This window comes from Meleagris gallopavo, chromosome 2 (genome assembly GCF_000146605.3).
Source record: "Meleagris gallopavo isolate NT-WF06-2002-E0010 breed Aviagen turkey brand Nicholas breeding stock chromosome 2, Turkey_5.1, whole genome shotgun sequence".
NCBI classification, from domain to species: Eukaryota; Metazoa; Chordata; class Aves; order Galliformes; family Phasianidae; genus Meleagris; species Meleagris gallopavo.
The window spans coordinates 88,988,843-89,007,976 of NC_015012.2; the positions used below are offsets into that span (position 1 = coordinate 88,988,843).

The following is a 19,134-nucleotide window of genomic DNA, read 5'->3' on the forward strand; positions in this document are numbered from 1 at the left end:
TTAGTTAATGACATCATGATTGAAAGTCTAAGAAAAATATTTTAAGTGTAGGGATTGCTGCTTGAAATAAGTCTAAGGCTGTACCAAATAGGAGGTTGTATATTCACTTATTTCTTGGAAGCACGTAGGCACTAATTCAAGGTATGATTCTAGAGATGAGCCCCTAAATGACAGTGAACAGCTTTTAATTATTTTAACTGTCTCAGAACAGATACTGTACTGAAGTGTAAAAATGAGATATGGTGTTTTTTAAAATATGTATATTTTGATAAATTAAAATGTGCAATCCATATTATTATTTAGAATTGGTCATCAGTTCAAGAATAAAGGGAAAAAAAGCAAAGCAAAAAAATCCCTCAGAGATCCCTTATTATAAGAACATAACACCTGCAACAGAACTTAAAAGTCAAGTATTAAGTAAGTATGAATACAAAAAGTCTATGAAATGATCTGTTTTATTTGTGTCAGTGGTAATGTTAGCAAAATGATTACATTGAACTTTTTGTTTCTTTACTTGCAGAGAGTTTGTGTATTTTGGAAAGCAACTGTCAGAAAGAAGAGATTTTGAATGTTTAGAGAGCAAGTAGTACCCAAAGCTCATTCCAGGTTTCTGAATGGGTTCAAAATAGGCTAAGTTAAAGAAAAATTAATATGACGGTTTACTATAACAAACACTATTTCATAGGAATGACGTCATGATCTGAAACATTGGTCTGTTGAGGTGATAAAGGAACTGCAACCAAGTGTTCAACAGCAAGTTTCCAAAGGAACAGATACTCATGATAAGAATAGGTGTTCTACTTCATTCCCAGCTTATTATATTTTTAGGCAGGAAAGGACCAGAACGTGAGAATCTAGAGGTAATACAAAACATCTGCTGATATACTGATTGCTATGACTGATTTTGATTCCTGAAACTGAAAAAAGTATTTTCCTTTTTACATGCAATCAATATGGAACAGCAAAGAAACTCATAGCAAATATATTGTAAGACTTTCTGTAATAAATTCCAATTTCTTTGAAAGCACTGCATGTGATCACTGAACCTGTTAATATTGTCTGGGAAATTTATGCTGTCTCCCACCTAACAGACTGTACATCACCTGCAGAATAATAATGTTGAAAGTAATTTAAAACCAAAGAACTGTTTTAGTTTTCAAGACTGAAGAATGGATATTACGCTTCTTACAAATCATAAATAACTCCTAAATTTGAAGGATAAACATGATATAGGGGTTTTGCTGGATGCTAATAAGTGGAACATATAAAATTCTAATTGCTTTGGACAGTTGAAGTTGTCAGTCCATAACACTGCACACCACATAGACAGCCTTAGGCACTTCAGTACTCTAATTACAGAAAGTCTGGCTCTTCACCAGTGTTTTAACACCTGATTTATTTCCTGTTCAAGTTGTTCAATAGAGTCAGACTTAATTGGTTTTCCAAATGACTGTTAAAAATATAAAGATCTGGTTTCATTAAGTGGAGGCTATACGTATGCACCACTGAGTTGTAAATCCATGTAAAGGTTAGCAGGTGAGATTTCAGAGTCCCGTGTACAAAATCACAACTTCAGTTGATTTCTTTTGCTTACAAATTATTGTTAATATCTGTTAATTGACTTTAACTGCTTTTTCTATTTAAAAGAGAAAGTTAAGCTGCATGAAAAAAGTAAACAAATCTGAAGCTAAACATATTAAAAGTGGGTTAATCCATTTTATTTATTTCATGCTATGTTCACCATTCATCTAAAAGGATTACAATACTTCTTTGCAAACTCAATGTACTTTCTGTATTCATAAAATGGAACAAGCATTGTGCTGACTCCCTTACTGCTGATAAAAGATTCCTCCCTATCACCTTGTTACCTGGCAATGTATCACAAACAAATTATCATTTCCTATTTTCATGGCCTACTCTCTGTTGGAGTTCTGTAACGCGATGCTTCTAACAGCAAAATTGCAATTCAAGAAGCAAAGAGAGTTGGCAGGTATTTAAAATTGTTTTTGAATTCCTATGAAGACAATAAAAGAGGACTTACTGCGTTTTTGTTTTTGTTTTTTTTTTTTCCTTAGGAGCAATTCATATTTGCTTTTGTCCCATGTAAGTGTGTTCGTTTTCCTGTGATTTTTTTTTTTTATTTTTGCACTGTTCCCCATTATTTTTTTCTTGAAGTACTTCAAAATTTCAGTAAGAAATTCAGTAAGTTTAGGTTCAGTAAAAGAAAGCAGAGTGACATATAGCATTTGTAGACTGTCCTTTTTCTTTAAGAGCAGCGGGTAGGAAGATGTGAGGACAGTAGCTGAGAAGAAAAGCCTGGAGCTGATCTGGTGGATAGAGTAATGATGGCACACGGGCATAGAAACATCATGATAGATGTCAGGTGGTCAAAACAGGGGCCTCAGAGAAACAGCAGTGCATATGTTCATGGAGCCTGTGGAAGAAGCGAAGAAGTTCCCCAAGAAAGAGGCACGTGGAAGTCTAGAACTAAATGATATGATAGGTAAAAAAAAAAAAAAAAACCCACAACTGTAGAGGTAAACTCATTTCTGAGGCAGAAGTTTGCTTCTATAGTATGATACAATGGAAGACTGGACAGCAGGGAAAAACAAAATTGATCCTGATAAGGAGTAGAAAACTGAGCAGAGACCCAAGCAAAGATGATGGTAAATGAGTGCACTCAGGGAAGGAAAGGAAACTAGACAGAGGATTCAAGTTTCTCATCTATGCAAAATTATGCTCATATTCTCACGTTTATCGGTTTGGAGGTTGCAAAGAACTGCAGATGCTGTTACCTAAAAGGCACTGAGGTACCACTGTGGACAACATGAAGAATCTGAACAGTAAATTGAAAGAGACGGAGGTGTTCTTTTATTTTAAAATTTAATATTGCTGGGGAAGAGAAACATTATATTAATATGATTATAACACTGTTTACTGGAAAATGAACTTGGAAAGAATTTTCTTAGTTTTAAGGTGAACTTCTGCATAGAAGGGTTTCTGTTGACCGAAAAAGAAATCTGGATAATTTTGTACCAGAGGAAAATAAGTGATCGTGGTTCATGCAACAGAACCCTGAGTGAGTAACTACAAGGACACAACTGAGTTCTTTTCACTGAAAAATAAATCTTCACTAAACTATGAATAACGGCTCTATTATACTTGCTGTACAGTTGGGATCTTGTAATAGAGCTTTGTGACTAATTTTTTTTAATGCTTTTTTTTTTTTTGCCTAGTTGCTATAACTCTCATATAATAAATGCTTCTTGAGAAATTACTCAAGTGAAATGAATCACGAAAGAAAATACCTTCTTTTTCTGGTGCATACAATTGCCACTCAGGTTACAGACCATGGATAGCCAGTATTTCATCATCAACTTAGGAGTTACTGTGAGTATAAATGCATCCAAACTGTGATATGCTGAATAAGCTCCATTTTATTTTGTTAGCAAAATACTTAGAAACTGATGTTTCCTCCATCCAACACTTGAAGTTGACATTGATTGTATCTGAGATGATCAAAAGTCTTATCAAAATGCATTGGTATAATATCAGTAAAACATGAGTTTTGGATCCTACTGTTGATCCAGATTTCTCTAAAAAAGAATTAGACTTCAAAAGCCATTTTTATATCAGACTACAACAGATATTTAAGGAAAATTTTTAAGGTTTGATAACAATTGAAATTTTGTCTGCTAAATTCTCTTAAATGGAAAAGATATGTTTATTAGGGTGAGGAAATTTCAGAATATTTGCTTGGTCAGAAAATTAATTTGGGGTACATCTCATTAACAATTCTGAATACTAAAATATCTCTTCCTCAATTGGTGCTACATTTAATGAAAAGCAGCACAACGCAAACTATGTGACAAGCCTGAAAGATTTTTCTATTGATTTATCTTGTCTGTTTTGCTGTTGTCTGCACAATATGACTGCAAAACATTCAGCAGATATTTTTGGGCCTTGATGTGTTAGTGCCACAAGCATAAAATAATAGTGTTTCTTACAACCACTGCTACATAACTTGCTGTTTAGTCTAATCTGTAGTTTTCTTTTTTCACTTTCCCAGATTCCAGCTACAATCTTCACTTCCATAAAGTAGATTAAAGAATGCAGTAAAGGACCTAGAAAAAAATGTTAATGAAATTAATTAAAAAAAAAAAAAAGCTCATAGTGTTGTAAAGAATGCAATTTCCATTTTATAAAACTTAATTCTATCATTATTTTACCATTATCAAACTATTTGTTGTAGTAATCTAAATATTCCTCTTGCACTGTGGGTATATTATAATGCAAGGAACATTTAGAGGAAGTGATAGGAAAATTCACACAGTTTTCTTGGTATATAACAAAGACAAAGCTATACTTTTAAGAACTGAGTCATATGCAGGTGTCATAAATGCCTAGTTGCTATAACTCACATATAATAAATGCTCCTTGAGAAATTATTCAAGTGAAATGAATCACAAAATAAGTATTTCAACTAGAAGATGCTCATAAAACCCAAAACAGAAAAATAAAGCCGTACATCAAATTTTACAAGTACTGAGTACAAATTGCAATTAGGAATATGCACAAAAAACCTCTGTTATAAATGCATCATAATTCATTATCTGATAATATCAAGACAAAGATTCTTGTGCAAGGTTTGTCTCAGATGTTTCTGCTGATTTTAGACATATCCGATACCAGACAGTGTGTGATTTATTTAGCAGCAACAATGTCTCTGTATGCTGTTCCAGTGCCTCAACACCCAACACCTTCTTCCTAACATCTAACCTCAGTTTCCCTTCTTTTAGTTTAAAGCCACTCCTCCTTGTCCAGTCATTATTAGACCTTGTAAAGTCAGTCCTGCTCCTGCTTAGAAGCTTCCTTCCAGTACTGGAAGGATTTCTCAGTCAATTAATATAACCACGGATGACATTTTTAAAAACCTTCAAGAAAAACAATGGGATGCCTATCTCTTTGTATAGAACTATAGAATATCCTGAATTAGAAGGGACCCTGATGGACCGTAAGGTCTAACCCCCATCTCTACACCAGACTAACCAAAATTCAAACTATATGAACTATCTATCTTTGCCTGATTAAAAGAGTTTCTAAAGCTTGATGCAGGTGTAAGCCATGGATTGTCAACGCTCAGCTGTACTCAGGCTCTTTGTCAGAGAATGCAGCTTTAAAAGCAATGAGAAAATGTGTTTTATCACTATGCAATTTCTAGTGCCTGAGGCATCTCCTAGCTATACTGGAAAGAGATTTAAGGCTCTAGCTCTTACTTTCTTAGAAAGTTGGACTTGGCAAGATAATTTAAATAAGGAGGCTGCAAGGCGTCTGAGTATGTAGTAGCTTGGAGTTTCCTCTGATAGTTCAGATCTCTGCTTTGCCTAGGAAAATCAACTCAGAATTTCTTTTTATTTTTAAAGTTTTCATAACTTAAAAAATACACATGGCAAAAATAGAAATGGCAGTTCTAAAAGTTTTGCAAAGGAAAGTTGCAGTGATAGTTACCAAACCATCAAATTCACAAGAGAAATAACTCTTGGAACCTTCAAAGTAAGATATCTAGAGTCATATTATCTGACAGACCTCCTCCTCAAATCCATGACATTATTCTAGCTGGCTGTATTTCACACTGCACAGCCCAAAGAAATGAGTCACATCCACCTGAGGGGATGTTGATGGATAACAGACACTGAAGACTGCCATGACTGTGATGTAGACTAATTCATGCCAATGCTTTGGGCTTATGTGCCCAGTAGGAATAGATTGACTGCTGAAGTGTAGGTGTTGCCAAAGCCTTTGTATTTATAAGTCTTCCATACTTATATGTAATAAACAAGAAATTCCATAACAGAAATTGTATTTGAAAGAGCATTATAGCATGACTGGTAGAGAGTTTTTCTTCCAGCAGATGAGTCAAGTCAAGTTCCTGGATGTGCTTAGCAATTGGGTTCTGTCTTTCTGCAATCCAAATAAAGGAAAATCATACTACACACATATAAAAAAATTAACATTTTCTCTTCCTTTTCCATACTTTATTTAGTGTTTGGGAATAAGCTTTTGCTTACAACATTCTCTAATAACTCTGGAGGTGTAATGCTTGAGTACCCTAATAAAAGGACTTTGTTGCCATCTCTTCTGGTAAACTTCAAAGAAGGTTACCTCTGCTCTTCCTAATGCTTTCCCTTTTTTTTCTTTTTTTTCTTTTTTTTATTTTCTTCCTTTTTCTGTGTTCTTACTTGATACTGCGTGGCAGTGTTCTGAGGCAATCTGTTCCATAATGTTTGTACTCTAAACAACTACCATGTCAGTACAGGGTTATTCTTCCTGATATGTAATGATACACTGAACAGTACACCTATAAGTGGGCATGGGTCTTCATGCCTATGACTTAGAGAAATGCTAAATAAATAAATAATCACATATGTTGACATATACACAACAGCCCTAATTAATCTAAATGTTCCTTAACTACATTGTGAAAATCTTGTAGATGATCTGCACTGGAGCAACGTTCTGATAATCTGTTTCCCAGCTTCACATATCACAGCCTTCTTTAAAATAATCTTTAAAATAGTCACAATGTGGACAATGGAGTAAATCCCTCACAGCTGGCTGAATAAACCAATACATCATTTGCATAAGTTGCTTGAATACACTGCTCTGATAGGGGAGTATGTATCATTTTAATTAAATATTTGACAAAATAATATTCCAGCATATTTTAAATATTGTTTCGTTTTTGCTCTGCCTTAAATCAACAAAGCACACAATATAGTGTGACAAATTCTTAAGTATAATAACATTTAAATGCCAGTAGCTTCACAAAAATTAATTTGCATGTTTAAGAGGTATTTAGTTCAGAATCTTCTCTCATGAGCCTTAGATTGGGCTGAATCAGTTAATAAGGAAATTAGCCTGTGCATCCAATTTGCCTAAATCAGTAAAAAAGGCACCACTATCTACTCCAATTGATTAAGCATCTTTGCTCCTTACCAGTCAGCTATATAAATCACAAACTGTTTAACTATCCTCTCTTGATTAAGTATATTAACTGTACTGAGAAGACAAAAGAGGACAAGTAAATGATTGAACATAAAGCAGTTTGCACTGTTTATATTTGTAATTCACAAATTTTGGCAGAGATCTCAAGCAAGTGATAGCTGTGAGTTTCAAAATATCTATAGACACTATGTTCATAGAATCATAGAATGGCTTGGGTTGGAGATAATCAAGGATTATCAAGTTCCAACCCCTTGCCACAGCAAGGTTACCAGACGCTAGATCAGATTGCCCAGAACCGCATCCACCATGGCCCTAAAAACCTGCAGGGACAGGGCATCCAACAGCCTCTCTGGGTAACCTGTTCCAGCACCTCACCTCTTTCTGTGAAAAGCTTCCCCAACCTCTAATATAAATCTTCCCTTGCTTTAATTTAAAACAATTCCCGCTTTTCCGATCGCTATCTACCCATCTAAAAAGTTTCTTTCTCTCTATACATAAACTTCCTCTAAATATCGGAAGGCTGCAATGAAGTCTCCCCATATTCTTCTCTTCTCCAGACTGAACAAGCCCAGTTCCTTCAGCCTGTCATCACAAAAGAGGTGCTCCAGCCCTCTGACCATCTTCATGACTTCCCTCTGGAACATCTTCTCCACATCATTCTTGTTTGCGGGACCCAAACGTGGACACAGTAATCTAGCTGGGGCCTCACAAGGGCAAAGTAGACTCACTTCCCTTGCTCTGCTGGCCACCCCTCTTCTGATGAAACCTAGGATGCCATTGGTCCTTTAGGCTGAAAGTGCACACTGCTCATTCATGTTTAGTTTGTCATCAACCAGGACCGTTAAGTCCTTATCAGCAGGGCTACTCTCAGGAAGTCGTTCTCCCAGTTTTTATATGTATCTGGGATTACCTCAACCCAAGTGCAAACCTTGCACTTTGCTTTGTTGAACCTCATTAGGTTCACAAGGGTCCATCTTTCAAGTTTATCAAGGTCCCTCTGGATGGCATCCCTTCCTTCTGCTGTATCAACTGTACCACTCAGCTTGGTGTCATCAGCAAACTTGCTGAGGGTACACTCAATCTCATCATCTGTGTCACTTCTAAAGGTATTAAAGAGTACAATTTTGAAGATGTATCCCCAGTGGACACCACTCATCACTGGTCTCCATCTGGACATAGAGCCATTAACCACAACCCTCTGGCTTTGACCTTCCAATCAATTCCTTATCCACCAAATAGTCTGCGTTTTAAATCCATATCTTTCAATTTAGAGATAAAGACGCGATGGGAGATCAAGGTCAAAGGCCTTGCTCATCATCAGTTTCCAGCTGTATCTAATCTTTGTCATATTCAGCATGAAAGAAGTCATTTCATTTCATGAGTCAATACTCATGACTCCTAATCTAGGTTTTTGTTGATTTTTTCCTGGATTGTAAATGTAAACTAAAAATCTCATGTTATTAACTAACAATGTGATGTGGTTGAAATAAAGGTTAACATAGTGATAAAATTAAGTCAAGTTGATAAAAGAAGTCATGCTGTACGTAAAGTACAGCTTTATGAAAACAAAATGAAAAATAAAATATAATACATTTCTTTAGCTGCTTCCTACATGTTGGCATACCAATATGAGTTCTGTGATAGAAGTATATAAATGCATATGAATCCTCCATAGGCCTGTTGGTAAAAGTGCACACAAATATATGCAGTTATGGATATAGAACAAGAGAAAGTGTAAAATTCTGAACTATACCCCCTCTGCAATTTTTTATAATCATTCATTCAAGTAAACTCAAGTTAACAAATCTGGAGAACTAAAGTGTTTAGAATTCTTTTAGTTATTTTTAGAAAAAGCTTATGAATTGACTGGTTTCTGCTCCAGTTTCCTTAGTATCTGGCACTACATTCCATTCTTCTAATTGTCAGTGAAATAAGATGTTCTTTGGGCAAAAATTGTCAGCAGGCAGCAGAGATGGTTTTATCGTTCTTATCTCTTGTTCTAAATCTACTCTTCTTCCAATAGTTGTTGACTGTCAGCAATGCATGACTTAAAGATCACATTTGACTTTTTTTGTTGGTTTTCTTTTCCTTTTGGAAAAGTAGTCCTGCCTTTATTACCTTCCCTCACGCTTAATATTTAACACTAGGTGTGCTATTGTCTTTAGCATATACACATTAAGTATATTTTTGCAGCCATAAACTTGACTTTAAAAAAGTCAGCTCAAACATGATCGGTTCGTAGAAACTAGATATCTTAAAATGAACAAATGGTGATAGTTACTGGTGTAGTGTTGTTGTTGTTGAGAAACAAATTGTACATTTTGGAGATCAAAGCAGTGACCAGACTTTTTTTTTTTTAATTTCACCATTTTGATCCTTCTTACATTTAATGTTCACACACGTTACAAATTTTGCTACCTTTTATATAGCTTTATTTAAAAGTAAATAATTCATATCATAAAAGAAACATTACACTTGTTCTTTGATCAGTAGTGTTTCTGAGTCTATTGAATTTCATTGTAATTAAACCATAAGCAAAATCAGACCAATAATAACACTTGATATTGAATTTAAGAATATTCTAATTATGAATATATGTTTAATAAGAGCTTCCTGCCTATGGCATTTCCTTTGCATATAATTCCTTACTGTTCTGGGAGGTGACAGTATTGTATTTTGTTTGGTTTGTTGTTTTTTGTTTGTGAGGGAGGGTATTTGCTTGTGTGCTTTTCAATTTGGGATATGCTTAGTGGAAGTGGGAAGTTTGCTAGCTATGTGAATATTAATCCTTAACAAACACAACTATATACAAGCAAAAACTAATTGGAGATTGTATGTCAGCTATTAAATCATTTTTTCCTTTTTACAAGCAAAAAATAAGGAGAAAATTTGTTACTGGAATCCAAATCTTCTTTGAATAGGCCGCCCACTGAGCTAAGTACTATCTCAATAGAAATTATACCAAGCCAGAGCATTATTTAGGTAGACACTTAATTGGAATTTAATTTGGTTTTTTTTTGTAAAATTTAATACATTTGTCAAGAAAGGTTCCTTTAATCAAGTTATGTAGAAATTATTTGACTTCTATAGTTTCAACATAAACTGCAGTGGATAGATGAAGGTCCTGTGTAGTAAATACAAATGTATTTTTCATTTCCTCCTAATGTAGTTTCTTATGCCAGATGTGGAATTTATTACTGAAGTTCTGCCATGCAGTTGGATCAGTTCAGTGTAGTCAATGATGAACATATGGCACACAAAAACTGCACTGATGTAAGCTACACTGTGAACTTACTGTGCAAATGCCCTACCAGAGTAATTGACGCTGCCTGCAATTTTACTCAGTTAACAAAGGCAGATCAGCAGTTTGAACAGGAGGAGAGCCAGTCACTGTGTAGAGAACAGTATGAACATACCAAAGTTGTGGGGATGGGCCACAGAGCACAGTTCCTCCACTTCCTTGTGCAACTTTTCCTCACACATCAGGGGCTTTGTCTCAGGTGGAGTTCCCAGGTCTCCTTGTGGTGGTGAAGAGTGGAAGCTGGTGGCTGGTGGCACCTTGTATTTTAATTTAATCTGATTTGTAAAATTTATTATTCTTGAATGCATTAAATATGCAATGAAATGTGTAATTAATTAAAAGCCTGGCTATTTATGTACCTACATTGTGGAACTCAACAGACATGTTTCTGCAGATTTATGTGCATTCACAAACATTGCACTCATGCACTCTTCCTTACTTCCCCTTTACATAATGTATTATTGGTGCTTGAAGACTTCAAAATAGGTCACAAGAAATCTTGACTGCTGTTGTGCTCCTGCTGACTCCATGGAGCTCCCGTTGATATCAGTCTGAGTTCCACATACTGAGAGAATGTTGAACATCTGAACTAAGATCAAGCATGTAGATCTAACAGAATTTTTCCTGGCTACCAGTATTGCATATTTGGGGCTGTTTTGTTTATACACTATAGATGACCTGTTTTCTGACAGCTAAGCTTTCATCTCAAAGTTAAAATTCAGTACTTTTCATATCTATCGTTTTATAGGCAATTTATATTTCCATTTGCTACTCCCTCTACAGTGTTTGTACAGGGCATAGTTTTCTCCCATTTGGAAGGAAAAACAAAACAAACAAAAAATAAAACTACATGAAAATAAATTTGGGATTTTTTTCTATGTAAGATACTGCTGTGTTGATTTGATGCCATTTCATGGATATATAGCACTGATTAAGCATAGTCATGCAGTATACTAAATGTGTTATTTTAATAAGAAACGTACTTAATCTTGCAAAACATACTTGCTACAATTTCTGTGCAGCTCCAATCTGGCTTGTGTTACAGTAAAGTTTTAACTGTCTTCATGCTCCTAAGGACCTAATTTTACCCTCTTCAATATAAATTTTTAACTGTACCAAAGTTAAAACTAATTAGAAGCTAGAAATGCCTGAGAAATTTGGCCCCAAAGCACAGTCCTAATAAAACTAGTCAAAAGTGTACCTGATGATACAGGAGCTTTGTAAAATAAAGTTAAAAATAACAGAAGTTAAAGAAAAGAATTAACGGAGGGGGAAGTCAGAATTTAAAATATTAGGGATAAAACAGGAATAACTCTGGATTTAGCACAATACTCCACAGTAGTGTAACCATGTAACCATATTATTAGGTCCTCAAAATGCTGTTTTTAGCTCTTCCTTCTTTATAATCAAAAATAAAATATCTACTTCAGTGTGAGAACTATAGATTCAAAACTGCCTCATTTGGAGGAAAGGTTTGAAACTGCATCCTTCCCTCCAACATTCCAGATCTATTTTGGATCTGTTTGTTTCCTATTAGAATTGTACCGCTTTGTTTAAAATGTTTAAGTATTTGCTAGAGCTGAAACAGATGAGTAACGTCATCACACAAATGTACACCTGTCTGTATTAAGTAGCCTGCCAGAATGGCAGGAGCAGATTCAACTAATTACTTTAGACCTCCAGAGAGGATAGGAGGTAGCAAGATTGATGGACTTAAAACCTGAGAATGTTAATAGTTCTGATTTTGCCAGCTCTCTCTTGCTTAATATCTTCATATTTTGTTGTGTGTGGTCTGCTTTGTACAGACTGAGGAGCTTAACTACAATCCAGGCACATTAAACAAGATCTATTCCTACCTGGAAACTGCATATTTGATAACACGTAGATATTCAGATCCTGAGGCCGTGCAACAATCAACCTCAATGCAAAGCTCAGTTTGCCTTCATTTGCAGTTAAAAAATTATTTAACCAAGAACACTCAGCCAAAAAGATACAGTTTTCTTACTACTACTGTTTTAACGTGCTTAATTTTGTTGCCTTTTGTATGGGAACTGCTGAATCAAAGCCTAAACCTCTGATTGATCACCTGAGGCAAGCAATGAGTCAGCCATGGGAGCACAGGTGAAGGCAATTCACCTGTGCTGCCAGAAGGGGTGGAGCCTGGCTCTAGCTCTGCTAGATCCATTTAAGAACTGACTGCCAGTGGGGAAGGATCCTTTTGGAGTTTTACAGTAAGCACAGGATAAGGGGGTGGGTGGGTAATAACCTGCTTAGCCTGACTCCCTTGTATGTTTTCTTATTATAACATGTGCATATTCATTGATTACGCACCTTTATATTGCTTATTTCCCTACTGTGTTCAAGTTAGGTTTTTTTTATTATTATTCATCTATAGAATTGGAGAAAATATTGACTTTGTAAAGCAAGGGGGCAACAATCTTTAGTTTATATTTGAAAAACAGAGAACAAGTATTTGTTATAGGCACTAAAGGGGACTTTAAGCAGTAGAAAAGATACTAATGGATTGTTTTCCTGTCACTTAACGTTTGATGTTATTTTAGCATCAACACAGTAGTAATGTGCTGCTAAGAAGCCAAAGGAAGCATAGAAAAGTGTAGAATCCAGAAAGAGAACCAATTTCCTTTGCACCACCATGTACTTCTAACTTTTCATTAGGAATATAGTAGCATGAATTTTGGTTATTTGAAATAAAGCAGGACTTAAGATGAGATTATCAGACAATTAATGTGCTTGAAGGAGTAAGTTAGCCATGAACCACAGATGTGAATTGGTCAAGAAAAAATAGCACTATGCTATTTTCTAATCAAACAGATGAAACTTTCTTTAAATCATTCTCACTGAAAAAAAAGGAATTACCTTAAGTTTGTAAGACAACGTTTGTTGTGTGTCAGAGTAGTTCTGTTCTAAAACAGCTAGATGCAATCCATGTTCCTTTCTGCAAGTTCAGCCTTCCACAGAGGGCTTTGCCTTGAACTTACCTGAATTTTTCTAGGCAGCAAGATCACCTATCTTTACAAGACTGAAGCATTGGGTCTCATAGCTAGTTCATTGCTACAATCAGCTAGAAATTGGAAACTTTACAATTTAGATTTTGCTGCTAGATTCATCTTTTCTACATTAACTGCTTTCTTATCTTCTTCATATATGTTATCAGCTGCAGTCAGTTATGGTTCTGTGGTTCTAATGGCTGTGACAAGCAATTATTGTCCAAATTGAATAACTGTATGCTATGCCCATGGAATCTCCCCTATGCTGCCTGCGTTTTGCTAGAGAATATTTCTCATTCCTGAAAGAGGTTTATTGTTTTCCTTCATTTATGCTCTTTAAAACTTGCAATCTCTGTGTGTTTCAAGAATTGTGATCTGCAGCCACATTTTTGCGTTTCAATCTGCTGTAGTTTTAGTTTTGTTTTTTTTTTTTTTACCTCTGTATGAAAGTAAAGTTTGCAGAATGTCTTTTGGAGAAAGAAAAACTGAGTCATTAGCAGTTGAATGACTTGAGGCAATGCTATGTTTTGCTATTCCGCAGTTTTCCTTAGGTAGGACTGTTAGTATCTTGGCTTCCATCAAGTCAACTGTAGGGGAAAATGCAGAACTGAAACTGAATCAGCAACCTGCCTATTTCCTCCCATGCCAAGGTAATGAGCATATCTGTCAGGGGATAGCAGGCCTGTTATTCCCCCCAGGTACAGTTTTGCTATTCCATCTAAGGTTGGGGTGAGGAGAGAAGTTGTTTATTGGGATTCTTTTACAGCTCCTTCACAAGCTATTTCCTCAACCCCAGCACATCACTTAAGAACAAATACACCTTCAGTTAAATTGAGGAACTAATCAATTTACCTTAGCTAGAGAAATAAGTTCTGTGTTTAGAATTTCCTTGCGGCTCACAGACATAGCACTTTAGAACAAGGAATAAAGTTACGTTAAAGTTTAATGTAAAATTGTCTCATTTTTGTTATGCAAGATGATCTAAGTCAATTAGATCTCATGCTGTCTGTGAGAACAGAAGGACATTATATTTGTATAAAATATGTAAGATGCAGTTACAGAAAAAAATACAGGGATATTTTTGATGCTGTAGATATGTAATATTCAAACGTGCACAGATACTGTGTTCTAGGGTATTCTTCTGATCCACGCTGGGGAGTAAGGACATAGAACATATATGAAAATGAACTGCATACAAATGTAACTAACAATTATTCAAAAATGGAAGTTGAAGAATTATTTTATTTTTCAACTTCATGTATGACCAAAAAGTTGGTTAAAAGCAGGATTTGTTCAACAGCATATTTCATGATTGTGGTTATAAGTCATTTCTCCAAAGTATTTTCATCACGGAAATATAATCAGATAAACAGGTATAAAGGGGCATCCATCTGCTTATATAAAAGATGAGTAAAGTTCCTCACATTTTATTGAGGAGATCAGAGAGAAATAGACTGAATAGCAATTGTATTTTCAAAAACATTAAAACTATTTGAATGAGATGGTGAAAATGTAAATAGGATTAAAGTTACTTTACTGAAATTTCTGAGAAGACTGTGATTGTTCTTCACCAAGAAAAAAAACTTTTAAAGGCTTTTAAGGGTAATAAGCCATCATGGTGTCTGAGAGCTAGATATACATGTTCCATAGTTTGCCCATGTCTGAAATGGTATAGCTCCAATTTCAACCAGGAAAAATTTCTTCTCAGAAAGAGTGGTGGGGCATTGGCACAAGCTACTCAGGGTGATGGTAGAGTCACCATCCCTGGAGGTGTTCAGGAAGTGTGTGGATGTGGCACCGAGGGTCATGGTTTAGTGGTTTGGTGGTGATGAGTTGATGGCTGAGCTAGAGGGTCCTAGTGGTCTTTCCAAACTCAATTATTCTGTGATTCTATGATTCTATAATGTAAAATAATAATAAAAAAAAAGCACTACTTTTGCATGGGAAGTAACTTTTAGAGTCTGTCACAGAATGGTAGAGGCAAAAAAAGTTTAAAAACAAGATTCAAAAAAATATTATAACTTGAAAGGTAGGTCCACTATGATGTTTGTTTTTTTCTACTGACAGGAAATCCCAGCATTGCTGTTAGCTAAAATTTCTTGGATTTCTTAGACTACATCTGAGAGATCATCACTCCTTTCTTATAGGCAGTGTATCTGTCTAGCTGTCTATACTACTTAAACTTTCCCCTAAATATTTGCCATAACATAATAGGCAACATGGAGCTTTGGTGTGGTCTATGATATATGGTCTTGTGTAGGGTGGACAGACAGTTTTATGTCACACACTGGTTAATTAAATGGCCTAATCATAACTGACATACTTCATTACCTTTTGGTACACTTCACTACATTTCAGTAAACTGCAGTAGCAAATACATGCAAGAAAGCAACTTATTTTATATTGTGCATGCTGCAACACTTATTTTATTTCAAGCAGAAGGCAGAGTAAATAAATTTATATATAATAACCTGAATATTAATCCTACTCTCATTGAAGTAAAACTTCAGTCCTTCATTTTTGTACCACTGCCAAGTAGATGGAGAAGAGAAGAAACAAATTTAAAAAAACAAGCTGTCTCCACATGGAGAATTTCAACTTCTGTGATTAATAGCTAATTAAATTAAATTACTCACTACAGTGATAAACAAGACAGTTAAACATATACTTAGGGCAACATCTTTGCTTTCCCTTCTTTGCTTCCCTTTCCCCAGGCTCAACTTAACCCAACGCCTCTCCTACTTTACATAGTTCTGACTGTTGTCAAGGAATGTTCTCACTCCCTCCTGATCCCTGTGGTGAGATGGGCAGCACAAGAGATTAGAGTAGGTGACTAATGGTTTCTTTTTTTCACCCCTAACTTGTTTTCCCCTGCCAATCCTTACTCCTTATGATAACTTTGCCTTAGCATGTGCTGTCCAGGAGCTGCCCCTGCTTGTTTGCAGGGATTTCTCTGCCCCAGAGTGAGTTTTCATGGCCACAGTCCTCTCAGATGTATACCTACTCCACACAGTGCCACTTTCAAAAACTGTCTCCAGGGGAAGTGTCCCCTTCCACGTGTCAACTCCAAAAATTGAACTTCCATTTTGCTATGGATGTCCATGTTCATTGCAGGGGAGTTAGACTTTTAAAGGGTCCCTTCCAACTCTAAGATTCTATGATTCCATGAATTTATTTTGTCTCATTAATATATCTGGCAACTAAACAATTAATGTGACCTTCAATTTTTTTTTTTGACTATCACTCTTATTAATTAGGGAATATTTTTCTTTAGTATATTCAATGTATAGCCTGTATTATTCAAGCAGTCTATGTTGTTTTAAATCTAATTCATTGTGTTATGGCAGTCTGAAAAATGGTCATGATGCCTTTGAGTTTGACAGGAATAATTTGATTTGTGAAAATTAGTAAGCACAGGTAGTAAATTGATTTTGGCAAATATTTTAGAAAATTTCTGTGAAGGTTGTCCTAACTTTGATGTATACATATCTAGTAGCAGTTCATAAAAAAGGCCAGCTGTGTCGCATTTTCAAAAAATGCTCTTAATTTAGGAGATAAATTTCATATTTCTGAAAGGAAAATTTGAAATTAAGACTTAATTCTGTTATGAAAATATACATTGACTAAATCTAAAAATAACCATGAATTTATTTCAACTTTCTGGGAAGCTCCAGTTTTTCATCGTATGCTCTGTACATTTTTTTTTTCTGCTTGTTTACATCAGCATCCATCAGGAATGAATGGGTGTATATAGGAAGGCCTATAAACTTTCTTGATAGCTTTTCTGAGAAGCAAACAAATTGAAAATAAAAAAAGAGTTGTTTTAAGATAAATGGTGTTTTAAAATACCAAAAACCTAAAGAATAAATGAAATTCTAAAAAGTAATATTTTAATGAAAATTGAAAGTATTAAGAAAATTTTAACCTTGATTGTTGTCATACAGTTATGGAAGAGAATTAACATGTTGTGAGGTGAGATTAATTTAAAAGTTACCATATAGATAAAATGTGAAGATAAATACAGTATTGGCAAAGAACTTTTCATTATCATTCCTTCTGGACTAAATAATTTAGGGAAAAAACACAACTGTTTTTAGATACATACTAAATATGCTTGTGTAAATCAATTTTCTCCCAACAAGAAGGGTTAATTTCTTTCTTTCAAACAGTTTATTGTGTATTACTCTCTAAGCTGTCAAGCACACTGGTGGGCATCTCTAAGTATTCTCTCTCTTGCAACTGTGTTATTCAAATTTCATTGTGCTCTTGTTTATAACATGTAATCAGAGAATGTTAAATGAAGATCTTGAGGGCAGCCTACGCTTTTTATGAGTCAGTGGAAACAGATGAGGAAATGTCTTGGGAAAGCAAAATAATACAATACCATCCAACTTGGCTTAACATGATTTGAAGCCTAAAGAATAAGCTTTAAAATTCATCTGCTATGAGATAATGTCATATGAAAGTAGACTGTAATGAACAAAACCACACCCACAAGCCCATTGAGACACAAATGTATTTCTGTGTAATCATTTTGCAAAAGTAAGTTGCATATTTTAAATTGATAGCAGCCTTTTTATGGTTGGCCATACATTTCTAAGCATAAATCTTGAAGTGTGAGTTGGTGAAACAGTTTATTGAAGAATATATTCATAAAATGCTTATAAAATATCCCTTCCCATAGCATTGATATCTAATTTGTTAATGCTGATCTAAGCAAGAACTGACTTGTACCATTTAGGGAAGCGTTGATGTGATCCCAAGAACATGAGCTTTATTCATTGCTCTAACACAGATCTCTATTTCTGATTTTTGTAATTTTTAATTACATTAGCACCTTTAAATTGTGTTTTTTATATCTGTAGCAGGGATAATGATGATCAGTTGTATCTCAGATTTGCTTGAAAGTTTACATCTTCATACCTTAAAAAATGTATTTATATTATTAATGTTATTATTTTTAGTAAAGAAGCACTTTTTTCCACTTCTGATTTAATACCTACAATTAAATTTACCAGATTATTTTTAATCCCATTTATTTGTTTTCCTGATTTTGGTGACGCTGAAGTTCATGAGTTTTCTCAGTTTTCTAAGTGGGAACTATGCATACCTAAATGAAATGTTTTTGCTCATACGTTATAAATTTATAAAAACATACAGACAGAAATATCAATGACATTTCTAACAAGTGGTCTGAACAATCCAGGAGACGGATTAGTCATGCAGGAAAAAATATTTTTCTCCTCATCTAGCTGTCAGTTCTGTGATCAAGGCTAGTTTCTTGAAAAGCAGGTAAATAAATGCAGGGAATAGAAATATGCAATGCTTTTTGCTTTTGCTTTCTCATTTCAAGAGAAAGAAAAAAGCAAAATATCACAGAATCGTAGGGATTTCTTGAAATCATGAAGTGTTGCTTTTGTGTCACGTTAACATTCTGAAAAACAATTTGAAAAATGTATGAAAACAAGCATGACTTTTATGAAGATATTGCATATGTACTTAAACATCAACAATTACTTTTAGTTTCAAAGGCAATTTGAGAGTGGAAATTAATAACTTTAAAGACTGTTATTTTCAAAATTGTTCTGTGGTAAAATTGATATCCCAACTGCGATGTTATAGAAACATTATATAGCATGTTTGATTTTTATGGGTAAATAAGTATTTACAGTCCTGAATCTTCTTCTGGAGATGGAAAAATAAGGGATGAGGAGGTGCTTATGGCTTTCTTACAGAATGCTCAGAAAATTTCTTGGTCCATGAATTGTGGTCTAAAACTTCTTCCTCTGTTCTAAGAAGAAAGTTGTATGCTCTTGATTT

At 34.8% G+C, this 19,134-nt stretch overlaps 1 long non-coding RNA gene across 2 annotated transcripts; it reads left to right on the forward strand.

The window, feature by feature from the left end:
- The first annotated feature begins 239 nt into the window (after window positions 1-239).
- LOC109366261 lies at window positions 240-2,501 on the forward strand. 2 transcript variants are annotated; one of them, XR_002112479.1, is made up of 3 exons: window positions 240-417; window positions 521-606; window positions 686-2,501. It is a non-coding gene; the product is annotated as an uncharacterized LOC109366261 (long non-coding RNA). The 2 variants fall into 2 exon arrangements; XR_002112478.1 differs by having other exon boundaries at window positions 521-2,501.
- Window positions 2,502-19,134: the final 16,633 nt, after the last annotated feature.